The 21,362-nt window shown below is 39.9% G+C and overlaps 1 long non-coding RNA gene across 2 annotated transcripts; it reads right to left on the reverse strand.

The window, feature by feature from the left end:
• Positions 1–3,771: 3,771 nt before the first annotated feature.
• Positions 3,772–20,698, reverse strand: LOC134297364 (uncharacterized). Of its 2 annotated transcripts, none has more exons than XR_010004072.1 (3): positions 18,713–20,698; positions 17,564–17,651; positions 3,772–4,251 (listed from the first exon to the last, which is right to left on the reverse strand). It is a non-coding gene; the product is annotated as an uncharacterized LOC134297364 (long non-coding RNA). The 2 variants fall into 2 exon arrangements; XR_010004071.1 differs by lacking the exon at positions 3,772–4,251 and adding an exon at positions 11,562–13,676.
• Between the last annotated feature and the right edge of the window lie 664 nt (positions 20,699–21,362).

Consider the following 21,362-nt stretch of genomic DNA (forward strand, 5'->3'; position numbering starts at 1 on the left):
AAAATAGTGAGCAAAGTTACGTAATCTCCAGGTGTCTTAATTAGCCAAGGCAAAAAGCAGAGGCTAAGGAAGTAGCCCAGGAGGGATGAAATACTGGATATTGAGAATACTCACAATCAGAGTCTGAAGATGGAATAAGACTGAGAGTTAAATAGACCTGACTGCATTCAATGCTATATGGAATTTACAACATGCTTTCCCAAGGTCTATCTAAAACGTTTGTCTAAGATGGTGACCTTACAGAAGCTGACATTACAAAAGCTGGCAGCTGAAATTTACTTCAGTACAGGTTGAATATCCCTTATCCAAAATACTTAGGACCAGAAGCCGCCCTGCTCTGAGTCCCTATGGGAGATGGTGGCGGGGTATACATAAAGTTGTTGTTGTTGTTGTTGTTGTTCCACATTTCAGATTTGTTTTGGATTTTGAAATAGTTGTACAGTAGAGTCCCGCTTATCCAACATAAACGGTCCGGCAAAACGTTGGATAAGTGAATATGTTGGATAATAAGGAGGGATTAAGGAAAAGCCTATTAAACATAAAATTACATTATGATTTTACAAATTAAGTACCAAAACATCATGTTTTGCAACAAATTCGACAGAAAAAGCAGTTCAATGCACAGTAACATTATGTATAATTACTGTATTTACGAATTCAGCACCAAAACATCGCCATGTATTGAAAAGATTGACTATAAAAACATTGACTACTAAAAGGCAGAGTGCATTGGATAATCCAGAACATTGGATAAGCGGAGGTTGGATAAGTGAGACTCTACTGTATATACATAATGAGATGTCTTTAAAAAAGGGACCCAAGTTGAAACAGAAAAATCATTTATGTTTCATATACACCTTATATACATAGCCTGAATGTAATTTTATACACAATTTAAATAATTTTGTGCAAGGAACAAAATGTGTGTACTTTGAATTATCAGAAAGCAAAGGTATCAGTAGTTCTCGTTCAGCAAAGCTGAAGATTAATTTTAGCTAAAACTGAATTTTAGCAGGTTTACTACTTCTATCAAGCCATGTATACAATTCAGTTATGTTTGACTTAAGGTCCAAGGGGAATGCATGTCTTTGGGAAGTTAACCAACAATGGAACCAACAATTCCATTATTATCAAGAGATTACAATAAAGGTCAGAAGTCATTGTGAATGGCTGTCAAAGCAGATTCCTGAGGCTACTGTCAAGACTAATAAAATTACAATATCAGAATGCAACTCAGCCTTTTTAAATAAATTCTTTTAAGCATTTCCCTTTCAGCTTCTCTCTTACCCCAAAATCAATACCTTTTCTGAAATGCATAGGTATTGAGGATTTTTGAAGGTTTTCTCAACCATTCTAGGTTGAAATTATTTTAAATAATTCCCTGTGTTTCCCTGTAATCATTTCTCCAACAGCCAGTAAGAAAACATTTATCCAAACTGCCATTTAGCATGAATAGAACTTTTCTTTAATAGGTCATATGCTGGGCATATTTCCAGAAACAGAATAAATACATATTCCAATGGATGTGTTACTCACGCCATGGAGTGTCAGAAGTAATTGCTCTCTCTTCTGCAATGCTCTTATTCACTCAAACCATGCGGAAATGGGAGTTTCAGGGGGGAAACTCTATTGTTCTAAGGGAAATTACTTTCTAGATGGCTTCGTTCATTGTAATGTTACAAAAATACTAGGTGATTCCTTAATGGTGCCTTTCAATATAGGTAGCTGACAGCATGATATGGGGTTGTGCCAGTAAATGAGGAAGTCAGGCTGTGGTGCAGGCTGGCTAGTAGCCAGCTGCAATAAATCACTATGACCAAGAGGTCATGAGTTCGAGGCCAGCCCGTGTCGGAGTGAGCACCCGACCATTAAAATAAAAAATAGCCCTGCTCGTTGTTGATCTAAGCAACCCGAAAGATAGTTACATCTATTAAGTAGGAAATGTAGGTACCACTTATGAGGGGAGGTTAATTTAACTAATTTACGACACTATAAAAATAATCCAGCAGCATTTGGAATGAGGAAGTATCCAAGGACTCGGCGTCACAGTGGATGATGAAGCAGCTGCTCTTCCTGTGGCCAGAATCGAGCATCACCTCAGGAAGCTAGAAGCTGGAGAAAGTTGAATTGCCTCTGTGTCTCTGTCTCTATGTTCATAGGGCATTGAATGTTTGCCATGTATGTGTACATTGTGATCCTCCCTGAGTCCCCTTCGGGGTGAGAAGGGCGGAATATAAATACTGCAAATAAATAAATAAATAAAGTCGAGATGGAGTATGATGACTACTACATAACCATAGTGTCATGATTTCTGAAATAATTCTGACCCAAGAAAAATACAGTGGCATAGTAGTGTGTACCCAACAGTCTCATGTCAAAATGTGGTACTGTGACATGATGCTAAGACTATAAGAAGAATTGTGATGAATCAGACCAAAGATTTATCTAGTGTTTTTCGGGACCTTATCCCATGCCGCCCTCTCCCCGGTTTTAAAACATTTGTAATCTATTTAGAAACATACTCTGTGCTCATTCAGAAGAAGACCTACATGCCACTCTAAACATCTTTGCAGAAGCATCCGGGAAGCTAGGCCTCTCATTGAAGGCTGAGAAAACCAAAGTGCTCTTCCAGCAGGCATCAGCCAACTCCTCTGCAAAGCCAGAAATATAGCTTAACGGTGTAACATTAGAAAATGTTGACCATTTCCGCTACCTTGGCATCCACCTCTCCACAAAAGTCAACATTGAGGCTGAAATACAACACCGCTTGATCTCTGCGAGTGAAGCATTTTTCCAAATGAAGCAGAGAGTGTTTGAGGATCAGAGGTGCTTGTTTAAAAAAGCTACTGTCCTCCCAATCCTGTTATATGCCTGTGAAACATGGATTGTCTACAGACCTCACACTCTTTTTCTAGAATGATTCCATCAGTGTTGCCTCCGAAAAATCCTGCAACTCTCTTGGGAAGGCAGGTGGACAAATGTCAGTGTGCTGGAAGAAGCAAAGACCACCAGCATTGAAACGATGCTCCTATGCCATCAACTCCGCTGGACTGGCCATGTTCTCTGAATGCCAGATCAGCATCTCCCAAAGTGCTTACTATACTCCCAACTCAAGACCGGAAAAAGTAATGTTGGTGGACAGGAAAAGAGATTTAAAGATGGGCTTAAAGCTAACCTCAAAAACTGTGGCATAGACACTGATAACTGGGAAGCCATTGCCCTTCAAGAATTTCATAGGGTTTTCTTAGGCACGGAATCATAAAATGCTAGAGGTGGAAGAGACCCCATGGGCCATCCAGCCCAACCCCTTTCTGCCAAGAAGCAGGAAAATCACATACAAAGCATCCCTGACAGATGGCCATCCAGCCTCTACTTAAAAGCCTCCAAAGAAGGAGCTTCCACCACAGTCCAGGGCAGAGAGTTCCACTGCCAAACAGCTCTCACAGTGAGGAAGTTCTTCCTGATGTTCAGGTGGAATCTCCTTTCCTGTAGTTTGAAGCCGTTGTTCCGTGTCCTAGTCTCCAGGGCAGCAGAAAACAAGCTTGTTCCCTCCTCCTTATGACTTCCCCTCACATATTTATTAATGGCTATCATGTCTCCTCTCAGCCTACCCTTCTGCAGGCTAAACATACCCAGCTCTTTAAGCCACTCCTCATAGGGCTTGTTCTCCAGAAGAAGACAATCAGCCCTCCATATCCACAAATTCTGTATCCCAAGATTTGGCTTGATGTTGTTTTTAATAATAAAAAAACAAACCCTGATGGTGCTGTGTTATATATAGGATAACATTTTATTTTGCCATATATAATGGGACTTGAATACCCATAGATTTTTATATCCACAGGGGCAGGCGGAGAAGGGGGTTTCCTGGGACCCAACTCTAGCAGATTGACCCACTGTCCTCAGAGACCTGACCCTCAGTGCATTATTTTAGTGGCATCTAGTGACACAAACAAGTATTACACATTAGAACACCTACAAATCAACTTTGACAGAGACCTTCTCACATTCCAGTGTTGGGGAGGGGGAGCAATTCATTCAATTAAGAGCAGACTGTAAGCTATTATACATTCTGTTTCTCAAGGATCATTCTTCAGATGGACATGCCTTGAATGATACAGTTTATTTATACTGTGCCCTTCTCTATCCTTATGAGTTAGCATAACTGGAAATACCCAATGGAGCAGAACGTTTCCTTCGAATGGCGATGAAAAGTATATGCCTTTGATGCTTTGTAGTTTCCTGGTATATCTGAGAAGACAAAAAAAAATTTAATCTGAGCTTTAAAAACCTTTCCCTGTAGCTATTAAAGATTTTAATCCATATTGAAGAGCTCTGTGAGCACCATATTCAAATCAGTTGGACATATAATTACAATACATGAAAATTCAACAGCTGGAAAGTATTTCCTTTTGTGTGCTATGGGCCATATGCAAAGCTGGATCAATGTATACAAATGAAATTCCCTCTGCACATTAGCAGTTGAAAAGAAACTGAGTGATATAGAAATGAATCTGTTCTTCCTTACTTTTCCATCAAATTCTCAATAGTTTTATGTCCAGATGGCATGCAAGAATCGCTCAGTAGAGAAGTAACATTATCTGACGATGCATAACTTTTCATGCTATGTAATGCCCTTCTGTGCTCTTTTTAGCCTTGTGATCAAAGAAATCTCTGAATGTGTAAAATGAAAAAAGTTGAATAAATTAGAGTTTAATTTTGTATTGCCCAAAATGTATTAGAGATGAATAGTAATTACCTATAACACTACCAATGTAGTCAGTGTAGAAGCATACCAGAGACTCTTTATGCAATTTGCAATAATTTGTGTCAGCATAGTCCTTTATATCAGCCATCAATTCTTCCTTTCTTGAAAGAGAAAAATGTTACAAAAGGCACTACCAACGTTATTGTCAGATCTTTCTAGAAAGTGCCAAAGGATTATTTATGAAATGTATTTTTTTTTCAGATTCATTGAACATCTGCTCTGCAGGCATAGTGCCCTCTGCTAGCACAAAGCAATAGTTTCATATTTTGTATCTCATGTGTAACCACAAAGCAAAATAGGACAGGACAATGTAGATGTATTAGTCTATTTCTAGTTCATATCAGTTTCACGTGAATGCAATAATAAGGCTCACGCAGTAATGTCAGGGCAGCCCATTGCTGAACACATATGTTGCGAAACTGCTCAGCTCCATTTCCCATAAATGTAAGTCCACTTAACATAGACTTAAGTCCCATACTGAATTCCAGACCATATTTTAGTGCACATTTCTGCTGACATTTTGGCATGTATTTTCAACCAAATCACATATTTTTGTTTGCAATTTGACCTAAGACCTGGAATAGCAAACTTAAAAATGCACAATCTGATGGGTACATGCATTCTGGTCCACATATTAGTCCATAAATATAATTATAATTCAAAATGTGGATCAAAAGGGTTTTACTGCATTGTCCCTCATATAGTGCAGTAATGAATGAACTGTGACTAGTAATGCAGTTGACATTATCAGTCTTTATATTTCTGATTGTTTCAGCCTGGATTCAGAAACTAATTTTAGTGCCATGTTTCACCAACAATTAAATTAACCAGTAGCAGTTTACCATAGAATTAACAGGTTAGTTAGCATTGTACTACACAAGCACCACAATGTAAGAGAGTAAGGTGAGCCATTATACTTGCTCTGAAAAGTGTCCTGTGCTGTGCCATTGAAACAACTAGGAAGGGCAGAGCCCCTAAAGAATTATGAGTTAGATAAATGAAAGGGTATCTGGAATTGTTAGGAGTATTTGAAAAGAAAAGCTCCACATAGTAAGAGACGAAGTTCCTGATCAGACTCATTGCTAAGACAGAATCTGCATGTAGGACTAGAAAACTAAGGTAGACATGGAAACACATATCTAAAGTGCATTGGAAGGGACCTGGTTCACTCATGAATAGAGGAATAACATTGCAACAGAGCTCTTTAGGTTTATATACCTACATACGCCATAGGATCCATGGATCAAATCAACATAAGAAAACTATTACAGAGTCATGCCTGGCATCCAGAATGCTTATAAATACTTTCTTTTCAAAAGGTAGAAGTTGAGGTAGTAGACCAGCAGTAGGTAGTGCATGATGCTGTGATTCGATGCCTGTTTGTCACCTCCATGTGATAAAGTTCTGTGAACTAGCTACACTGGAATGAAACAAATCAAAATTCATCAAAGATAAAAATTCAAGATGAATCATCATCATCTCACTTTTTTCACAAACCAGGTGTCAAGATGGCTTTCAAAACTTTAATAACCTACATTAAAAGTTAACATGATGTAAAATTTAAAACTACAATTAAGCTATCAGTAAAAGCAGTTACAAGCACACCCATCAAAAAGACAAATATAAGCAATGCATGCATTGTGAAAAGCCTTCTCCCCTGAACAATGAGCAATCAAAAGGCTACTGAAACAAAACAAAACAAAAAGGTTTTGCTTCTTCATGGGTGGATAGCCAGGAAGGACATAGTTTGATCTCTCTAGGCCACTGAGAAGACCTTGTCCCATATTGCTACTAGATGAAGCAATGAGATGATAGGATGGAGATAATGGCTTCCCCTAGAGATCTCAAAGCATGGACCTTCCTATAGTACAGTGTTTGAGATATTCTGAACGAGAGCTGTATACTTTATGTAGCATGACTTGGGACTTCTTCACACACAGCATCGTAATTGCCAAGCATTGCCGCGGATCGCTGAGATCCCTGCGGCACCTACCCAAGGGGTGTGGGGACCTGTCACCCCGCATCATCTCGGCTTCCCCCCATGTGATTAGCTCAGTAAGCGGCTCAACCCATCTTTTCCTATGGAAAGACAGGAAGCCATGTACTGCCGGCTATTTTTTGGCGGCAGCAGAGATTTTTTGGTACTTTTGCCACATAGCTGCCCCAGTAGTATTTTTCTGCTGTGTGATGAGAGCCAACAGGCTTGTGGCAAAACTGCAACAAAAAATCCATCGCTGCCACCGATGTTTAGCTCATGTGAAAAGGTCCTTATAATCAGAGTTTCTCAACCTGGGGCTCGGGACCCCTGGGAGACTCGCAAGGTGGATTTCAGAGGGGTCTCTAAAGGCCATCAGAAAACACATATTTCTGATGATCTTAGAAACCCCTTTGGCAGAGAAGGTTGAAGATCTCTCCACCTATTCCAAATGCTCTTTGATTGTGGGTGAACTATAAATACCAGCAACTACAACTACCAAATGTCAAGGTCTATTTCCCCCAAACTCCACCAGTGTTCACATTTGGCCATCTTGAGAATTTGTGGCAAGTTTTATCCAGATACAGTAGAGTCTCACTAATCCAAGCCTCGCTTATCCAAGCCTCTGGATAATCCAAGCCATTTTTGTAGTCAATGTTTCCAATATATCGTGATATTTTGGTGCTAAATTCATAAATACAGTAATTACAACATAATATTACTGCATATTGAACTACTTTTTCTGTCAAATTTGTTGTATAACATGAAGTTTTGGTGCTTAATTTGTAAAATCATAATCTAATTTGATGTTTAATAGGCTTTTCCTTGATCAGTCCTTATAATCCAAGATATTCGCTTATCCAAGCTTCTGCCGGCCCATTTAGCTTGGATTAGTGAGACTCTACTGTACATCATTGTGCTCTCTGGATGTAGGTAAACTATACCTTCAAAACCAAGGTCAAAGCCCACCAAACCTTTCCAGTTTTTTCTGTTGGTCATGGGAGTTCTGTGTGCCAAGTTTGGTTCAATTCCATCATTGGTGGAGTTCACAATGCTCTTTGATTGTAGGTTAACTATAAATCCCAGCAACTATAACTCCCAAATGACAAAATCAACCCCGCCCAAACCCTACTAGTATTCAAATTTGTGCAAACTTGGTCCAGTGAATGAATATAGCTCCTGCATATCAGATATTTACACTACGATTCATAACAGTAGCAAAATTACAGTTCTGTGATTACAGTAGCAACAAAATAATTTTATGTTTGGGGGTCACCACAACATGAGGAACTGTATTATGGGGTCACAACATTAGGAAGGTTGAGAACCACTGACCTATAGGTATCACCTTGGTTGTATGACATTTTCTTCATTTTGTATAGACTTTTTTTGGCTTTTTGTCATTCATCAGAGATGGACAAAGAAGAGTCCTAAGGTCATGTGTAGTTTTTGTGATCTTCATTACCACCAGACCCCTTAGATTGCCATTGTTTGGTCAAACAACCCCTACCCCCTTAAAAAAAAATGAAAGGAAAGATGAATTGCCTTTCCTGAAACCCATGGGGAGAGTACTAATGTTTAACTTTTTTTAAAAAAACCTCATAAGTAGATTTCTGTCTGCAGTACTTCTGATTGATTTTGTTTTTCTGCTTTTTTGGCAGTCTGTACAAGCTTCAAAGAATTCCAGTTACAGGAAACTGACCCCTGGATCTGCTCCAGTTGCCCACCCCATCATACTGCATTATACTGGCAGCATTTGTAATGGTGGACCTTACTGTTCTGACAGAAGTGGGTTTTATCCACCAATGATTGGCAATGTCAGGCAACTTTGATCACTTTGTATTTTAATAAAAGTGAAGGACGACTTTTGTGAAGGGCAACCAAAAATATTACCAATTTTGTTTTGATTTGAACAACCTCTTTTGACACCTTCAAGGACGATGTACTCTTCTAGTGATCCAGGGCACTAAAATTCATTTTCTCTTTCAAAGCCCTATTTCTTGCTCTGTTCTTTGCTTCCCTTTTCAAAATATGCCGTCTGCTCTAGCTGCAGCCGATGCTTCAGGAAACATTGTAAAGCAGCTTTTAGTTAAGTTGACAGGTATCTGAATAAAAGAAAACCCTTATAATGGAGGAGGGAATGAAATAGTCCTTCCAACCACATTGCCTCTCTAATATTTTGACCTTACTGTGGCCTCCGTCATGCCCACTCAGCTCAGCTTCAATTATTTCTTCCAAAAAGAAATCCTTACTGGTATATGCACAGTTCTGGGAACTAATCCAATATAAAATGTTTCCTTTAAGTGAATGTACAACTAGGATGAGAATGAGATATTCTGATATGTCATCAAAGATATGTCAAATATAAGAGATCCCATAGGATTATGCCATAGGAAAGTATGGAGGGTTAAATGTACCAGAATCTCCCAAGCTCTGAGACCCCTTCTACACTGCCCTGATTACAGATTATCTGCTTATCCCATATTATCAGAAAGTGGATACTCATATAATCCAGTTCAAAGCAGATAACCTGGGACCAGTTCCTGGGATATAAAGACAGTGCGGAAAGTGCCCGAGTCTCTAAACCAGTGGTTCCCAACCTTTTTTTGACCAGGGACCTCTCTCCAACATTAGTACTAAAAGGGTTACGAATCAGTTTTTGGTCAACTTTAGATTTGTTTTGGTTATTTGGGGTGCTGATTCAGAAAACTGCATCGGATAGACCACATCAGCTCTAGGTTCTGATACAGAACATATGCCATCCAGTCGTTGCCATCTGCTTGCCCACAGAAAACCATATTTAAAAATCTAGAGCTGATGTGGTCTATCCAATGCAATTTTCTGAATCAGCATCCCAAATAACCCCAGGAACAGGTCTAAAAGCAAAGACACCAAGGCGCCCCTGCTTCCAGGTACCGCTCAGGGGGAGGGAGGAGGAGGAGAAGCAGCAGTCAGGAGACTTGTTGTCATGCCTTTCGTGGGAAGTCAGCCTCTTCCCTCCCGACATCCCCCTTGCCTCGCCACTATAAGAGGGTTTCGTGACACCAGTCTCTCTCGTTGCAACGGTGTAGTAACGGTCAGGCCACGGACCATATTTCAGTTCTTGGGGACCGCTGGTGGCCCATGGAACCAGGCCTGTAGCGAGGGGGGGGTTAGGGGTTCAACCCCCCCCCCGAAATTTTTCAAGTTATAAAAAAAATCTCGTTTACTCATGAATTTTAACTGGTTAACCAAATCCCCATGCTAAGTCTATGAGATGCAAAACATTAAGAGTCCCTCCAGGCACTATCAAGCAGATATTGACAGGTTTGTAGCGGGGAGGGGTATGTGCTAGGGGTTCAACCCCCCCCCCCCCGAAATTTTCAAAACCCCTCCCAAAAAAATTTTCTGGCTACAGCCCTGCATGGAACCACTGGTTGGGAACCACTGGTCTAAACCATAGGTGGATATGTTCTGATGGTCCAGGGGCCAATTTCGATCCTATATGACTTCAATTAACTCAAGAAACACAAACTTTTATAGTTTCTCCTAGTTTGTGTGTTCTCCTTCATTAATACCTTTTGCTGTCTGATGTTGCTTAGCCACATTTGTCCCCATTTTTGACTGTAAAATGTTAGAGGGTGTGATTTCTTGAGAATTGGTGTAGATGTTCTTTTCAGTCAACTTCCAGGAAAAGGCCAGAGAAAATGCCTGTGGCACAGTAATTGGGCATGGGATGTTGTCTTCAAGTACCAGTTTATGTAAACAGCCTCATATGTAAGACCACAGGGGAATGGATGGCCAAGCTCCAGCAACATTCTATTAGTTCTGTGTTTCTGGCTCTGCCACATCTTTGTAGAGTGAAATGTGCTTTTCAACAGCAATTAGTTGATGTTAAAGCTTGGTCAGCTTAAACAAGCAAACACATTTTCTCCTAGAGCTGAAAAACTTCTCGCCACCCTTATTATGTGTTGTGGAAGGCTTTCATGGCCGGAATTACTGAGCTGCTGTGAGTTTTCCGGACTGTATGGCCATGTTCTAGAAGCAGTCTCTCCTGACATTTCACCCACATCTATGGCAGAGGTTGCCTGCCATAGATGTGGGCAAAATGTCAGAAGAGAATGCTTCTGGAACATGACCACGGCAATACAGGCAGTCCCCAAGTTACAAACAAGATAGGCACTGTCGCTTTGCTCTTAAGCTGAATTTGTATTAACTCAGTGACTGTCTGTATATGTGTGTATGTGTACACATGAATTCCATTTTGTGTCAAGGAACTTTGCGTCAAAAGAGAACCTGCTTATAAAAAGTCACAGTTTGCATCAAAAGAGAGCAAATGGGGATGCCAGCAAAGTCTGCCATGAAATCTGCTCATATAGGATTCCCTCTCTTCTAAAGGGGTGGATTTTCTATCTTCTGAAGTGGTGCCAGATTGCCTTGTGTCTACAGACTCAGTGGTCCAATGGGAAGGAGTCCCTGTTCTTGAAATTTATGGAAATATTTACATATATATGACTTTGGAAAATATTGCATTACATTTGCAAGTGATGGATCGTGATAAAACAGATGTTAATAAAAGAGTGGGGAGGAACGTATTCTTGCATTGAAGGGGCTTCATATTAGAGTGTGTATTATTTGGAGTATTATTTTCCATGCAAACCCATTAGCATGGAGGAGAAGGTAGCATGACCTGCTGAAATACACAGACAGTGTTTGATTCATGCATCACTATCCATATGTAATTTGAGGGGCAGCATTGCTGAGCAAACTTGTGATAAGCACAGAGAGGAGTAAAAGTTCTAAGATTGCTCTTCAATAGTTATCAGGCCTCCTTTATTAAAAAAAGGAGTGTTATGTGGCATCCCACCAGGTGCCATTCTATTCCCAATGCTTTTTAATATTTTCATGAAGCTGCTGGGAGAAATATATCAGCTTTGGCTGATATGCCAACTGCTCCCCTTCCTAGAATTAGAAGACTTAAAGATGGTAGTGAACATGCTGATAACCTCAAGGTCAGACTTCTGCAATGCACTTTACATTGGGTTACATTAGTACCAAGTTCGGAAACTCCAGCTGTTTCAAAATATAGCAGCCAGATTTGTTAGAAGTGAGCATATCACACCTATCCTAAAGTCACCCTACTGGCTGCCAATTAGTTTCCAGGGAAAGTACAAGGTTTTAGTTTTGACCTTTGAAGCCCTATATAGTTTGTGTCCAGGTTGTGATTTATGAAAGATATTGTGATGTAGTGAGTTAACTGGAAAGAGCATGTGGAGACAGCTGATTGGCTGAGCCAGTCAGGAGCCAGAATTCTGAAGAGAGAAATTGCATATTTAAAAACATATTTAAAGGGACTGTTTATTCCCATGTTCTCTGTGTGCATTCAGAAAGACTGTTATATATATATTGTTGCCCTGTTTGAACTTTTGAACTGAAGTAAAGATACTATTGCCTGTTGCACAAGCCTGAGTGACATTTTATTATACTGCAGGGTTTATCTTGATTCAGAAACTGTGGTAAAATTTCTATTTATTTATTTTTTTCTCCAACCATTAACACAGGTTACCTACAGGATTGCCTTCTCCAGTACAGTATTTTTTTATTTATTTATTTATTTACAGCATTTTTACCCCGCCTTTCTCACTCGAGGGGACTCAAGCCGGCTTACAATAAATAGGCAAAAATTCAATGCCCGAAAACAGTACACTAAAACAACAGTTCATATAAAAGCAAATAACATTAAATAATAAAACACATTGTACAAAATTTAACTCATAAGTTGCATCTACTTCAACCAGCCAGAACCCGACTGGCAACTGTCACCTGGAGGACATTTTCATCGATTGCCCCAAGACTGTGGAACGACCTGTTGAAAGAGCTCTGACAGCTAAATGAGCTGTTGGAGTTTAAATCCATCTAAAGACCTATCTCTTCCTGCATGCCTACCCAGCCAGTTTTAAGCATGAATTTTAAAGTTGAATGTTTTCATCTCTGTCCTGTCTATTTAGTATGTATTTTATAGAATTATATTTTCAAATTTATCTTTTCTAGAACTACATTTTAATATTTTTATAGAATTTTTGCAATGTTTGTGTGTTTTGACTGTGCTGTGATCCGCCTCAAGCCAGGAGGAGAGATGGGTAAGAAATAAAATAATGATGATAATAATAATAATAATGATAGACTTTATTTATATTCTGCCCTTCTCCCCTAAGGGACTCAGAGCGAATTGCAGCATTTACATAGGCAAACATTCAATTCCCTTAGAGTCAAATACAATAAGACATACAAACAGAAACAAGGCAAAGGCTTCTCCTTTCATTTCCAGCTTCTGGAGACGGAGCTCATCTCTGGTTTTGGGGAGTTGCTTTTTTCTCCATTTTCAAGCCAAGGAGCCTGCGTTGTCACCTCCTGGTCATGTGGCCAGCAAGATTGCTTGAAGCATCTCTTTGCCTTTTCCGGCTGAAGAGGGACCTATTTATCTACTCACATTTGCATGTTTATGAAATGCTAGGTTGGCAGGAGCTGGGCTGACAGATGGGAGCTCACCCTGTCTCACTGATTTGAACTGCAAACCTTCAGGTAAGCAGTTCAGCAGCACAAGAGCGTAACACCATAATAATACGCCATTATGCATCTAAAAGTTTCATTCTACTGTAACTATTTACTGAACATAGAATTGTGATTATTATGCTGCTCCCAGAACTGGATCATAAGATTGCCTTGTTATTCCTTACAAACAAATTAGTTTAAAGTCAGTATAGTGAGCCCTTGAGATCAGCTGAAGACTTCAATTGATATCCAAATCAGTGCATGCTCAAGTCCCATTATATACAATGGTGTAAAATTGTGTCCCTTATATAAAACATCAACATTAAGGTTTGGTTTTGGGGGTTATTATCGTTGTTGTTATTGCTGTTGTTGTTTAATATTTTAAAGACAAGGATGCAGAATCTGTGGGTATGAAGAGCAGACAATGTATGAATTGTGATAGGCTGCTGGATATGCTTTAGAAAATATTTAAATTAATATTCAGTATTTTGAAATCTTATTTGAAGTGTTCAAAGTGCTTCACATATATTATCTCAGTCAATAGTTGAATAGCAAGATTCATTCTGTGCCTTTCAATTAAAAATATACTGTAATTCCTCATTGGTGATCTAAATTCCTAAACTAACTATGGGCATCTTATTTGGGCTTTCATCAAGTGTTCTAGTGAAAGAAGAGTGTTGTATTCATGTCAGTTAGTCATCCATCTGTCATCTTTTTTAGATCAATTGGAATAGTACTACACAATACCTTGTACTAGCAGATGTTTGGAATACACTCTCAAACACGGAAGGCTTGTTCCCATTTAATGAAATGTAAATAGCGTGCTTTCATACATTTGATCTCAGCTGGCATTTTTGGCTCTACAGTAATTAAAAAGGGACTTGGGGAATTCATTGAAATCAGTGTAAATCTAGGCTCCCCACACACAACAGATCATCACAAATAAAAAAAACCACTGTTAAGACTAAGTATAAATTTGGTGTTGATGTCATTGTAGTTAAACATTTACTCCATCCAACAGTATTATCTATTGATAATATTGACAAAATAAGTGAAGAGATTGGGATAATATGTAATTTTTTATAATAGTACAGATTTGTTTAATTTTTCAGAAATGTTCCTGTTCCTGTAGATGATGAAATGGGCAAATCTTTTCAACGATTCAAACCTTTCAAAATTCTTAACTTTATTACAAGATTGTTTAATAATTCCATGCTTCAAAATACGTCCCGTTTCTAGACACATCAGAGATTATGTTTGAGACTTGCCCCTCATTATGGATGCCTTACGGACGAACGTTTTTGATGCTAAGTAAGATTCTTGCAGCTGAACTGGAAATGAATCTCCCTCAGGTCATTCATCTAGGTCTAATGGGTTTTTAATGTAGCCAGACTCCCATGAGGAGAAAGCAGATTGTTTAATCCACACGAATGTTGTAAAACAAAGGAATTGACTGTGCACTTCTGACACAATATTTGATTAAATGTAATGGCGAATTGGGTTTAAAGAAATGTATAAAAGTTGTGCTAGTCATGCCACTAGTCCATTCAGCCTGGACTGTAGAAAACATGTCTGTTTGGATTACAGCTCCCATAGGATTCTGACTATAGTGGCTAGGAAATTATGGGCATTATAGTCCCAAGAAGCAGCATTTCCAAGCTCTGATCTGGCTCAGCCCTCTTATGACTTCCCACAGCTTTGGAATTGAGTTCTTCCAAGCCCTATCTGGAGATGCCAAAGATGGAACAAGGGGCTTTCTGTGGTGCAAGCAGGTGATTCTCAATTGCAGCCATATTACACACTAACTTGCACTATAGCAGGCTTCTGGCAGCTATGATATTCATGAGTTATGCAGGCCGTATTTAGTATAGCTGGTGTGGTTCAGTGGTGTGAGCATTGGACTAGGTCTCTAGAAACCAGGATTTAAATTCCTATTCAGCCATGGAAACCCACTGGGTGACCTAGAGCAAGCCACATTCCCTAAGCCTCAGAGGGAAGCAATAGCCGACCCCCCTTGGCCTCATCACACAGTCACCAAAAAAGGCTCACCTTGCTTCGCTTCACCTCGGGGCCTGGGGAAGCCACCGCCCCTCGACCCGCATTGCCCAGCTCCTGCAGCTGTTGATCCCATGGGAAGAAGCATGGTGTGCATGTGGTGCATGCGGCTTCCCCCCATTAAATTAAATGGCAACATAGGAAGCCTCCCGTGTTGCTGCGGCCGTGCACCAGTTCTGCCCTCCACCCACGGAGCTGGCACAACATCATCTAATGGGAGCTGTCAATTTTAGCCCCGTGTGATGAGGTATCTTGTCAAGAAAACCCTGTGAAAGGTTCATCTTAGAGTCACTATGAGTTAAAAAGAACTTGAAGGCAAACAACATCAACACCAAGGTAAAGTATGTGAAGTAGATGTTATAAGGTTGTTTTGGGAAGGGGTGAGAGAAAGCAATGCTATTGCTGGGATGTTTGAGAGCATTTTGAAAAGATTGGTGGGTGACAGTGAGATGATGAGAGAAGTAGTGAGTCAGGATTAGGAATTAGAAAGTGAGCTTTAGGCTCACTTTAGCACTTGATGAACCAACCTGGACACAGTATATTATTTGAGAACACAGAAATGCTTGACCACTCCAACAACTATCATGTCAGACTACACAGAGAAGCCATTGAAATTCACAAGCATGTGGACAATTTCAACAGAAAGGAGGAAACCATGAAAATGAACAAAATTTGGCTACCAGTATGTAAAAACTCAAAAATCAGAATAGTAAATAAGAAGCAACACTCCGAAAAACAGAGGAGTTCCAGACATGGGAACCAGGGGCAGCTAACGACTCTGAACAAAGGATGCCCCCAGGCAGGAAGAAGCCAGGAGATGAAGCTATTCAATGCTAATCAAGGTGATTAACTACAACATTCACATTGGCCTCCAACTGACAAAGAGTTCTTCTCTCACCCTGGACTTTCCACAGATATATATAAACCTTCCTTGCTTAAGTTTCTCCAAACCTCACAACCTCTGAGGATGCATGCCATAGATGTGGGCGAAACGTCAGGAGAGAATACTTCTAAAACATGGCCATACAGCCCGGAAAACATACAACAACCCTGAGCTTTAGGTGTTTGAGTGGTTAGGTGAGTTAGAGTCGGAGATAGAGGAGGGTTAGAGTTAGGATATCAGTCAGGATTTATATGTATTAAGCAATCTATTATGTTATGTTTATTTCTGTTACATCTTTTGCTTCCAAGAATTCAACATAAAAGATGCTGAAAAGCTTTAGTTCAAACACATGATATCTGTGGGGGTAGCATCTAATGGAGGGCAAGGATGTCTGGTTGGGGCCACAATGGGGTAATGATGTCTGGTTAATGGTCACAATGGTAGAAGAGGAAGAAGGTCAAGGAGGTAAGGATAAGTAGAACCCCTAACAGCAATTCTTAACAGTATTATTAAGATCTTGTGGTAATCAGCTGGAAATAAGAACTCATGAACAATTACAGTAAATTTGTAGGCCAAATCAGGACATAGGGTTGATAAACAAATTGAAAGTCAAGGCCAAAGGATGAACCAGGGAAATGAGTAAAAAAACAAGCCTAAAGTCAGGATCAAAGAGCCAAAGGACCAGAGATTTTGAGGCAGAAATTAAGATCCAAAGATTCAGTGAAGAAGCAACAGCAAGAAACAAGGAAAATCGAGGACACAGAAAAGCACCAGAACTCGGTAAGAACTTGTGGTTCAAACAAGGTTAAACTGAAACAAGATAACCTTTATAATTATTCCTGCTGAGTTACACATCTAGATTGGAATTATTTTGATACATAACACCAATGGCTTCTCGTTTTCTAGGGCCATTTGGCAGTGGCAAGGGAAGACAGACAAAAACTGCTGCCTCCAAGTAGCCTTGAGATGAAGGGCAATCATTCGAGAGATTCCAAGACAGTTCCTGATTTTAGACTTTTCTTTGTTGCACTTGAACATATCTAGTGTCAATATCAAGTTTGAGTTTTCATTTTAATATGTACTATGTCTGCTTCATTTCTTTTGTTTCATATTTAGCATTCAATTCAAAGAGAATCATGTGATGGGGATACACTATGAAATCAGTATTTCCATACTAGGAATTGCAATTCGTGATGAATCAATCCACTTGTAACTATCTTTATGGGGACTGACTGAATAGGAACATCTGTGTGGGTTAACTCATCTCAGCTGCTGGATGTTGAACAATTTTTTGTCTAAAGTGTTGCTCAGCAAAATCAAACACTTTTGCAAATGCAAAGAAACCACCTACCGCACCAAGTACTGTAATAGGAAAGGGCACAGTGCAATCATCGCATTAACCACTGAGTGAATTCAATGAAAGCCAACTTCATGGAGTGCTGGAAAAGAAATTATGCACCATTGTATTACATGATACCAGCGTATATAATAAGTCCAAATGTTATGCGGCAATAGAAATACTTTCCTGCCCCCCTTTTTCAATGCTTCAAAGAACAGAAATGCACATTCAAAAGCACAATTGAGATTAAGACCACAAAAGGTCCTTTCTACAAAGACAAAGGAAAGGGAGAACTCAGAAATTACATTCTTGGCTTTTCATACGTGAGCCTGGTTGAACAAAGGTCTCAAGAGCCTTGAAATAAATTGCATATATGGGGATACTTTCCAGATAAACTTCATGTAACATTATCAAAGGCATTCAGAGATCTCACCTAATATATTTAAAGGGCATAGACTAAATGTAATCTGCCAAATAGTTTATGCAAATGGTTATTAAATAGTTCACTGCTATTTTGAATAGTTTGGATCCTAAACTTTGTTCCATGAATGGAAACAGCTTCTGGTGACACAAAGAAAGTATATGTAGGGAAGGGGTTCATGTTCTTTAAAAGGATAGTTTCCCTTCTCTTTTTCCCTCCTGCAACCTTCCCACTCTCCCTCTAAAAAAAAGTAAAAGGAGGCAGATTCCTTTTTTGGTTGTTTTTGTTCTGCTTTAGAAATAGCAATGATGGCAGAGTTCATCGTGGTCCAAAGTTAGGCTTGTAAGGGATCCGGGAAGGCTGAGTTACAGGAAAACAAATTTGTCTTGGAACAGACACATTTTCCCGCAACCATTCCTGCTTAAGACCATCATAAAGGTGAACTCTCAGAACCCCACACAGAAGTCATACATCTTCAAACATTATCTTCAGGAGAGAGTCCTCTATAGATGGATACATCATTTGGGTATGTGCTGCAGGTATCACATGAGGGACAGGGGTAGTTTTGTAGCATTAGTCTTGTAGCATTACAAAGGATATTGTTCCATCTCTCATTCCTTATCACATGCTAGTCTTATGTTGCCGGTTTACCAGTATTATCCATTTTCATTCTTATTCCACAAGCAAGTGTAGTTCCCACCCACTCCATTAAAAAAAATGGAAAAATGTTTTAGGCTTACTGGGCTTTCACCTCCAATCCTGGTGTTCTGGAGTAAACCCGAGCATCTCCTCTAGACACCACTTTGAGGATACTGGGCTTTCCTCCCAATCTCAGGGCTTTCCATTGCGGAAGTCCAAAACTTTAAAAGCTAGCGGTACAGACAGGAATAACAGAGATATTTTGAAATGTTTGTACAGTATTTTGAAAGATTAAATTAATTTTAAAAATTACCATGCCAGGCTCATGAAGCAGGATTTTAGGAGAGAAATGTCAATAACGATTCACTGAAATGATTCAACATGGGCAAATTTGGCAACTCCCATCACTTTTTTGCTGTTTTCCCCAGTTATATACTGATTCTTGAGCCCCCCTCCCCAAGACTTTTGAGATGCTTTTCTAATGATTTATGACGGGAGCAGACAGAAAGTCCTGTACATTGTGGCCTCTGTCGTACATCATTATCTATCTGTGTTTCAAAGTGTTTAGTAACATAGGGGTGGGGGGGGGCAGTGTGGGATAACATTCTTAGTCTGTGTTTGTAATGCTCTCTCAGGCTTGCAACATACTCGGCCTCCTATTTACTCATGCTTTCCAGTGCCCACAGAGCTTATACCCAAGGACACTGAACACATCAGTATACCCCAGCCCAGGAATCTTAGACTCATCTTCAGTAAAAGGTTCCACCAATGGGAGCATATTACATTTGGGCCGTGCTAGCACAGTGGGTTAAACTGTCAGCTATAGAAGATTCTTCTGACTGGACGGTTGGCAGTTCGAGCCTGGGTCAGGGTGAGCTCCCACTGTCAGCCCAGCTTCTGCTCACCTAGCAGTTCGAAAGCAACAATGTAAGTAGATAAATAGGTACCACTTTGGCAGGGAGGTATAAGGCACCCTGAAAAACATATGGCAAAAATCTGACCAGGAAAGGTATCCATGGACGACAGACTCCTCGGCATGGAAAATGAAACAACAGCACCTCCCCATGGCCAAGTCGAGCATAGCCAGATGCCGGAGAGGAAAAGAGGGAAGCCTTGCCTCTGTTTAATGTACTGTCTGTCTTTGTCAATTGTATAACGGCACTGAATGTTTGCCATATATGTACCTGTAATCCGCTCTGAGTGCCCTCGGGGAGCTAGAACGGAATATAAATAAAGTATAATTCAATGATGTAAAAGTTGTGTTTTATAGTCCTACTGTTTCTGGAATGCCAGCCTGATGCCATTTCAACTAACTGATTGAATCATCGGAGGGTGCTGTTCCTTTGATAGGAATGGCCCATGACATTTTGCAGCCTTAATCATAAAGACTTCAACTGTGTTTGGCTTTTGGGAGCTTACTTTTCTTTCTCAAATCTCAACTCCCTCTCACTGCATGGGTATGCATGATTCAAATTCAGCATTTCTCATTTAACTTCTAATATACAATCAAATCAGAAGCAATAGAATCATAGTTAAAGATGATGTGTAAATATTTCAGTGGCCAGTGTCTCTTGCTAGACTGCAAGAATTAAAGTATTTTACACAGCTCACTTTTCAACTTGAGGAAGTCAAAGAACAAAGAAAGAGAGATTCTTAGTGAGTGTTTTGATGTTTTTACCATCTTCCCCTTGGCAACAGCCCTGCATCCAGGTATTTTGGACTTCAGCAGCCAGTAGGAATTGTGGGAATCGAAGTCCAAAACACCTGGACAGCCAAAGCTTGCACATGCTTGCTTTAGCCAGTGACCATGTTGATTGAGAGTTTTTTTTATGGGCTCTGCCAGAGGCTGAAAAACCTAATCTGGTTCTACCTGTGACATTATTTCAGGACATAGTCAGACCTTTTCTAATCAGCCAGCAGAAGGAGTCTTCCTTAGTCTCCACTTATATAATTCATTGCAGAGAATAATCTATATTTATCCATCACTTTGCCCTGAAATATAATTTTTTTCCATATGTTTCCTTGGGGCTTCATGCATTTATTTTGTAAAAGATGGCTATTTTGCAGAACACTTCACTTTGCACATATAAGAGGATGCAGAGGGCTGAAGCCATAGAAAAGCTTGCATGCTGTGCAAAGTGTTATTTCTAATTTTAAAAGTGCCCGATCAGAAAAGACAATTTGAACAAACTACAAAGTCTTTCATTTAAAGGCAACATTATGTTTGGCCATCGTAATGAAAATGAAAACTTCTTTGAAGGAGGTCATTTCAAATGCATCAAAGCTCTTATCACAAACAGCTGCTGGCAGGTATTCTGGACGAAAATGCTAATTCTGTGATTGCTTAAATGGTATGGCTTCTTCGAAATGCATATGTCTGTTTATTACAGACATTGAATCATAGAATCATAGAATAGTAGAGTTGGAAGAGACCTCAAGGGCCATCTAGTCCAACCGCCCGCTAAGAAGCAGGAAATCGCATTCAAAGCACCCCCGACAGATGGCCATCCAGCCTCTGCTTAAAAGCCTCCAAAGAAGGAGCCTCCACCACGGCCCGGGGGAGAGAGTTCCACTGCCGAACAGCCCTCACAGTGAGGAAGTTCTTCCTGATGTTCAGGTGGAATCTCCTTTCCTGTAGTTTGAAGCCATTGTTCCGTGTCCTAGTCTGCAGGGCAGCAGAAAATAAGCTTGCTCCCTCCTCCCTATGACTTCCCCTCACATATTTGTACATGGCTATCATGTCTCCTCTCA

Source organism: Anolis carolinensis, chromosome 3, assembly GCF_035594765.1.
Source record: "Anolis carolinensis isolate JA03-04 chromosome 3, rAnoCar3.1.pri, whole genome shotgun sequence".
NCBI classification, from domain to species: domain Eukaryota; kingdom Metazoa; phylum Chordata; class Lepidosauria; order Squamata; family Dactyloidae; genus Anolis; species Anolis carolinensis.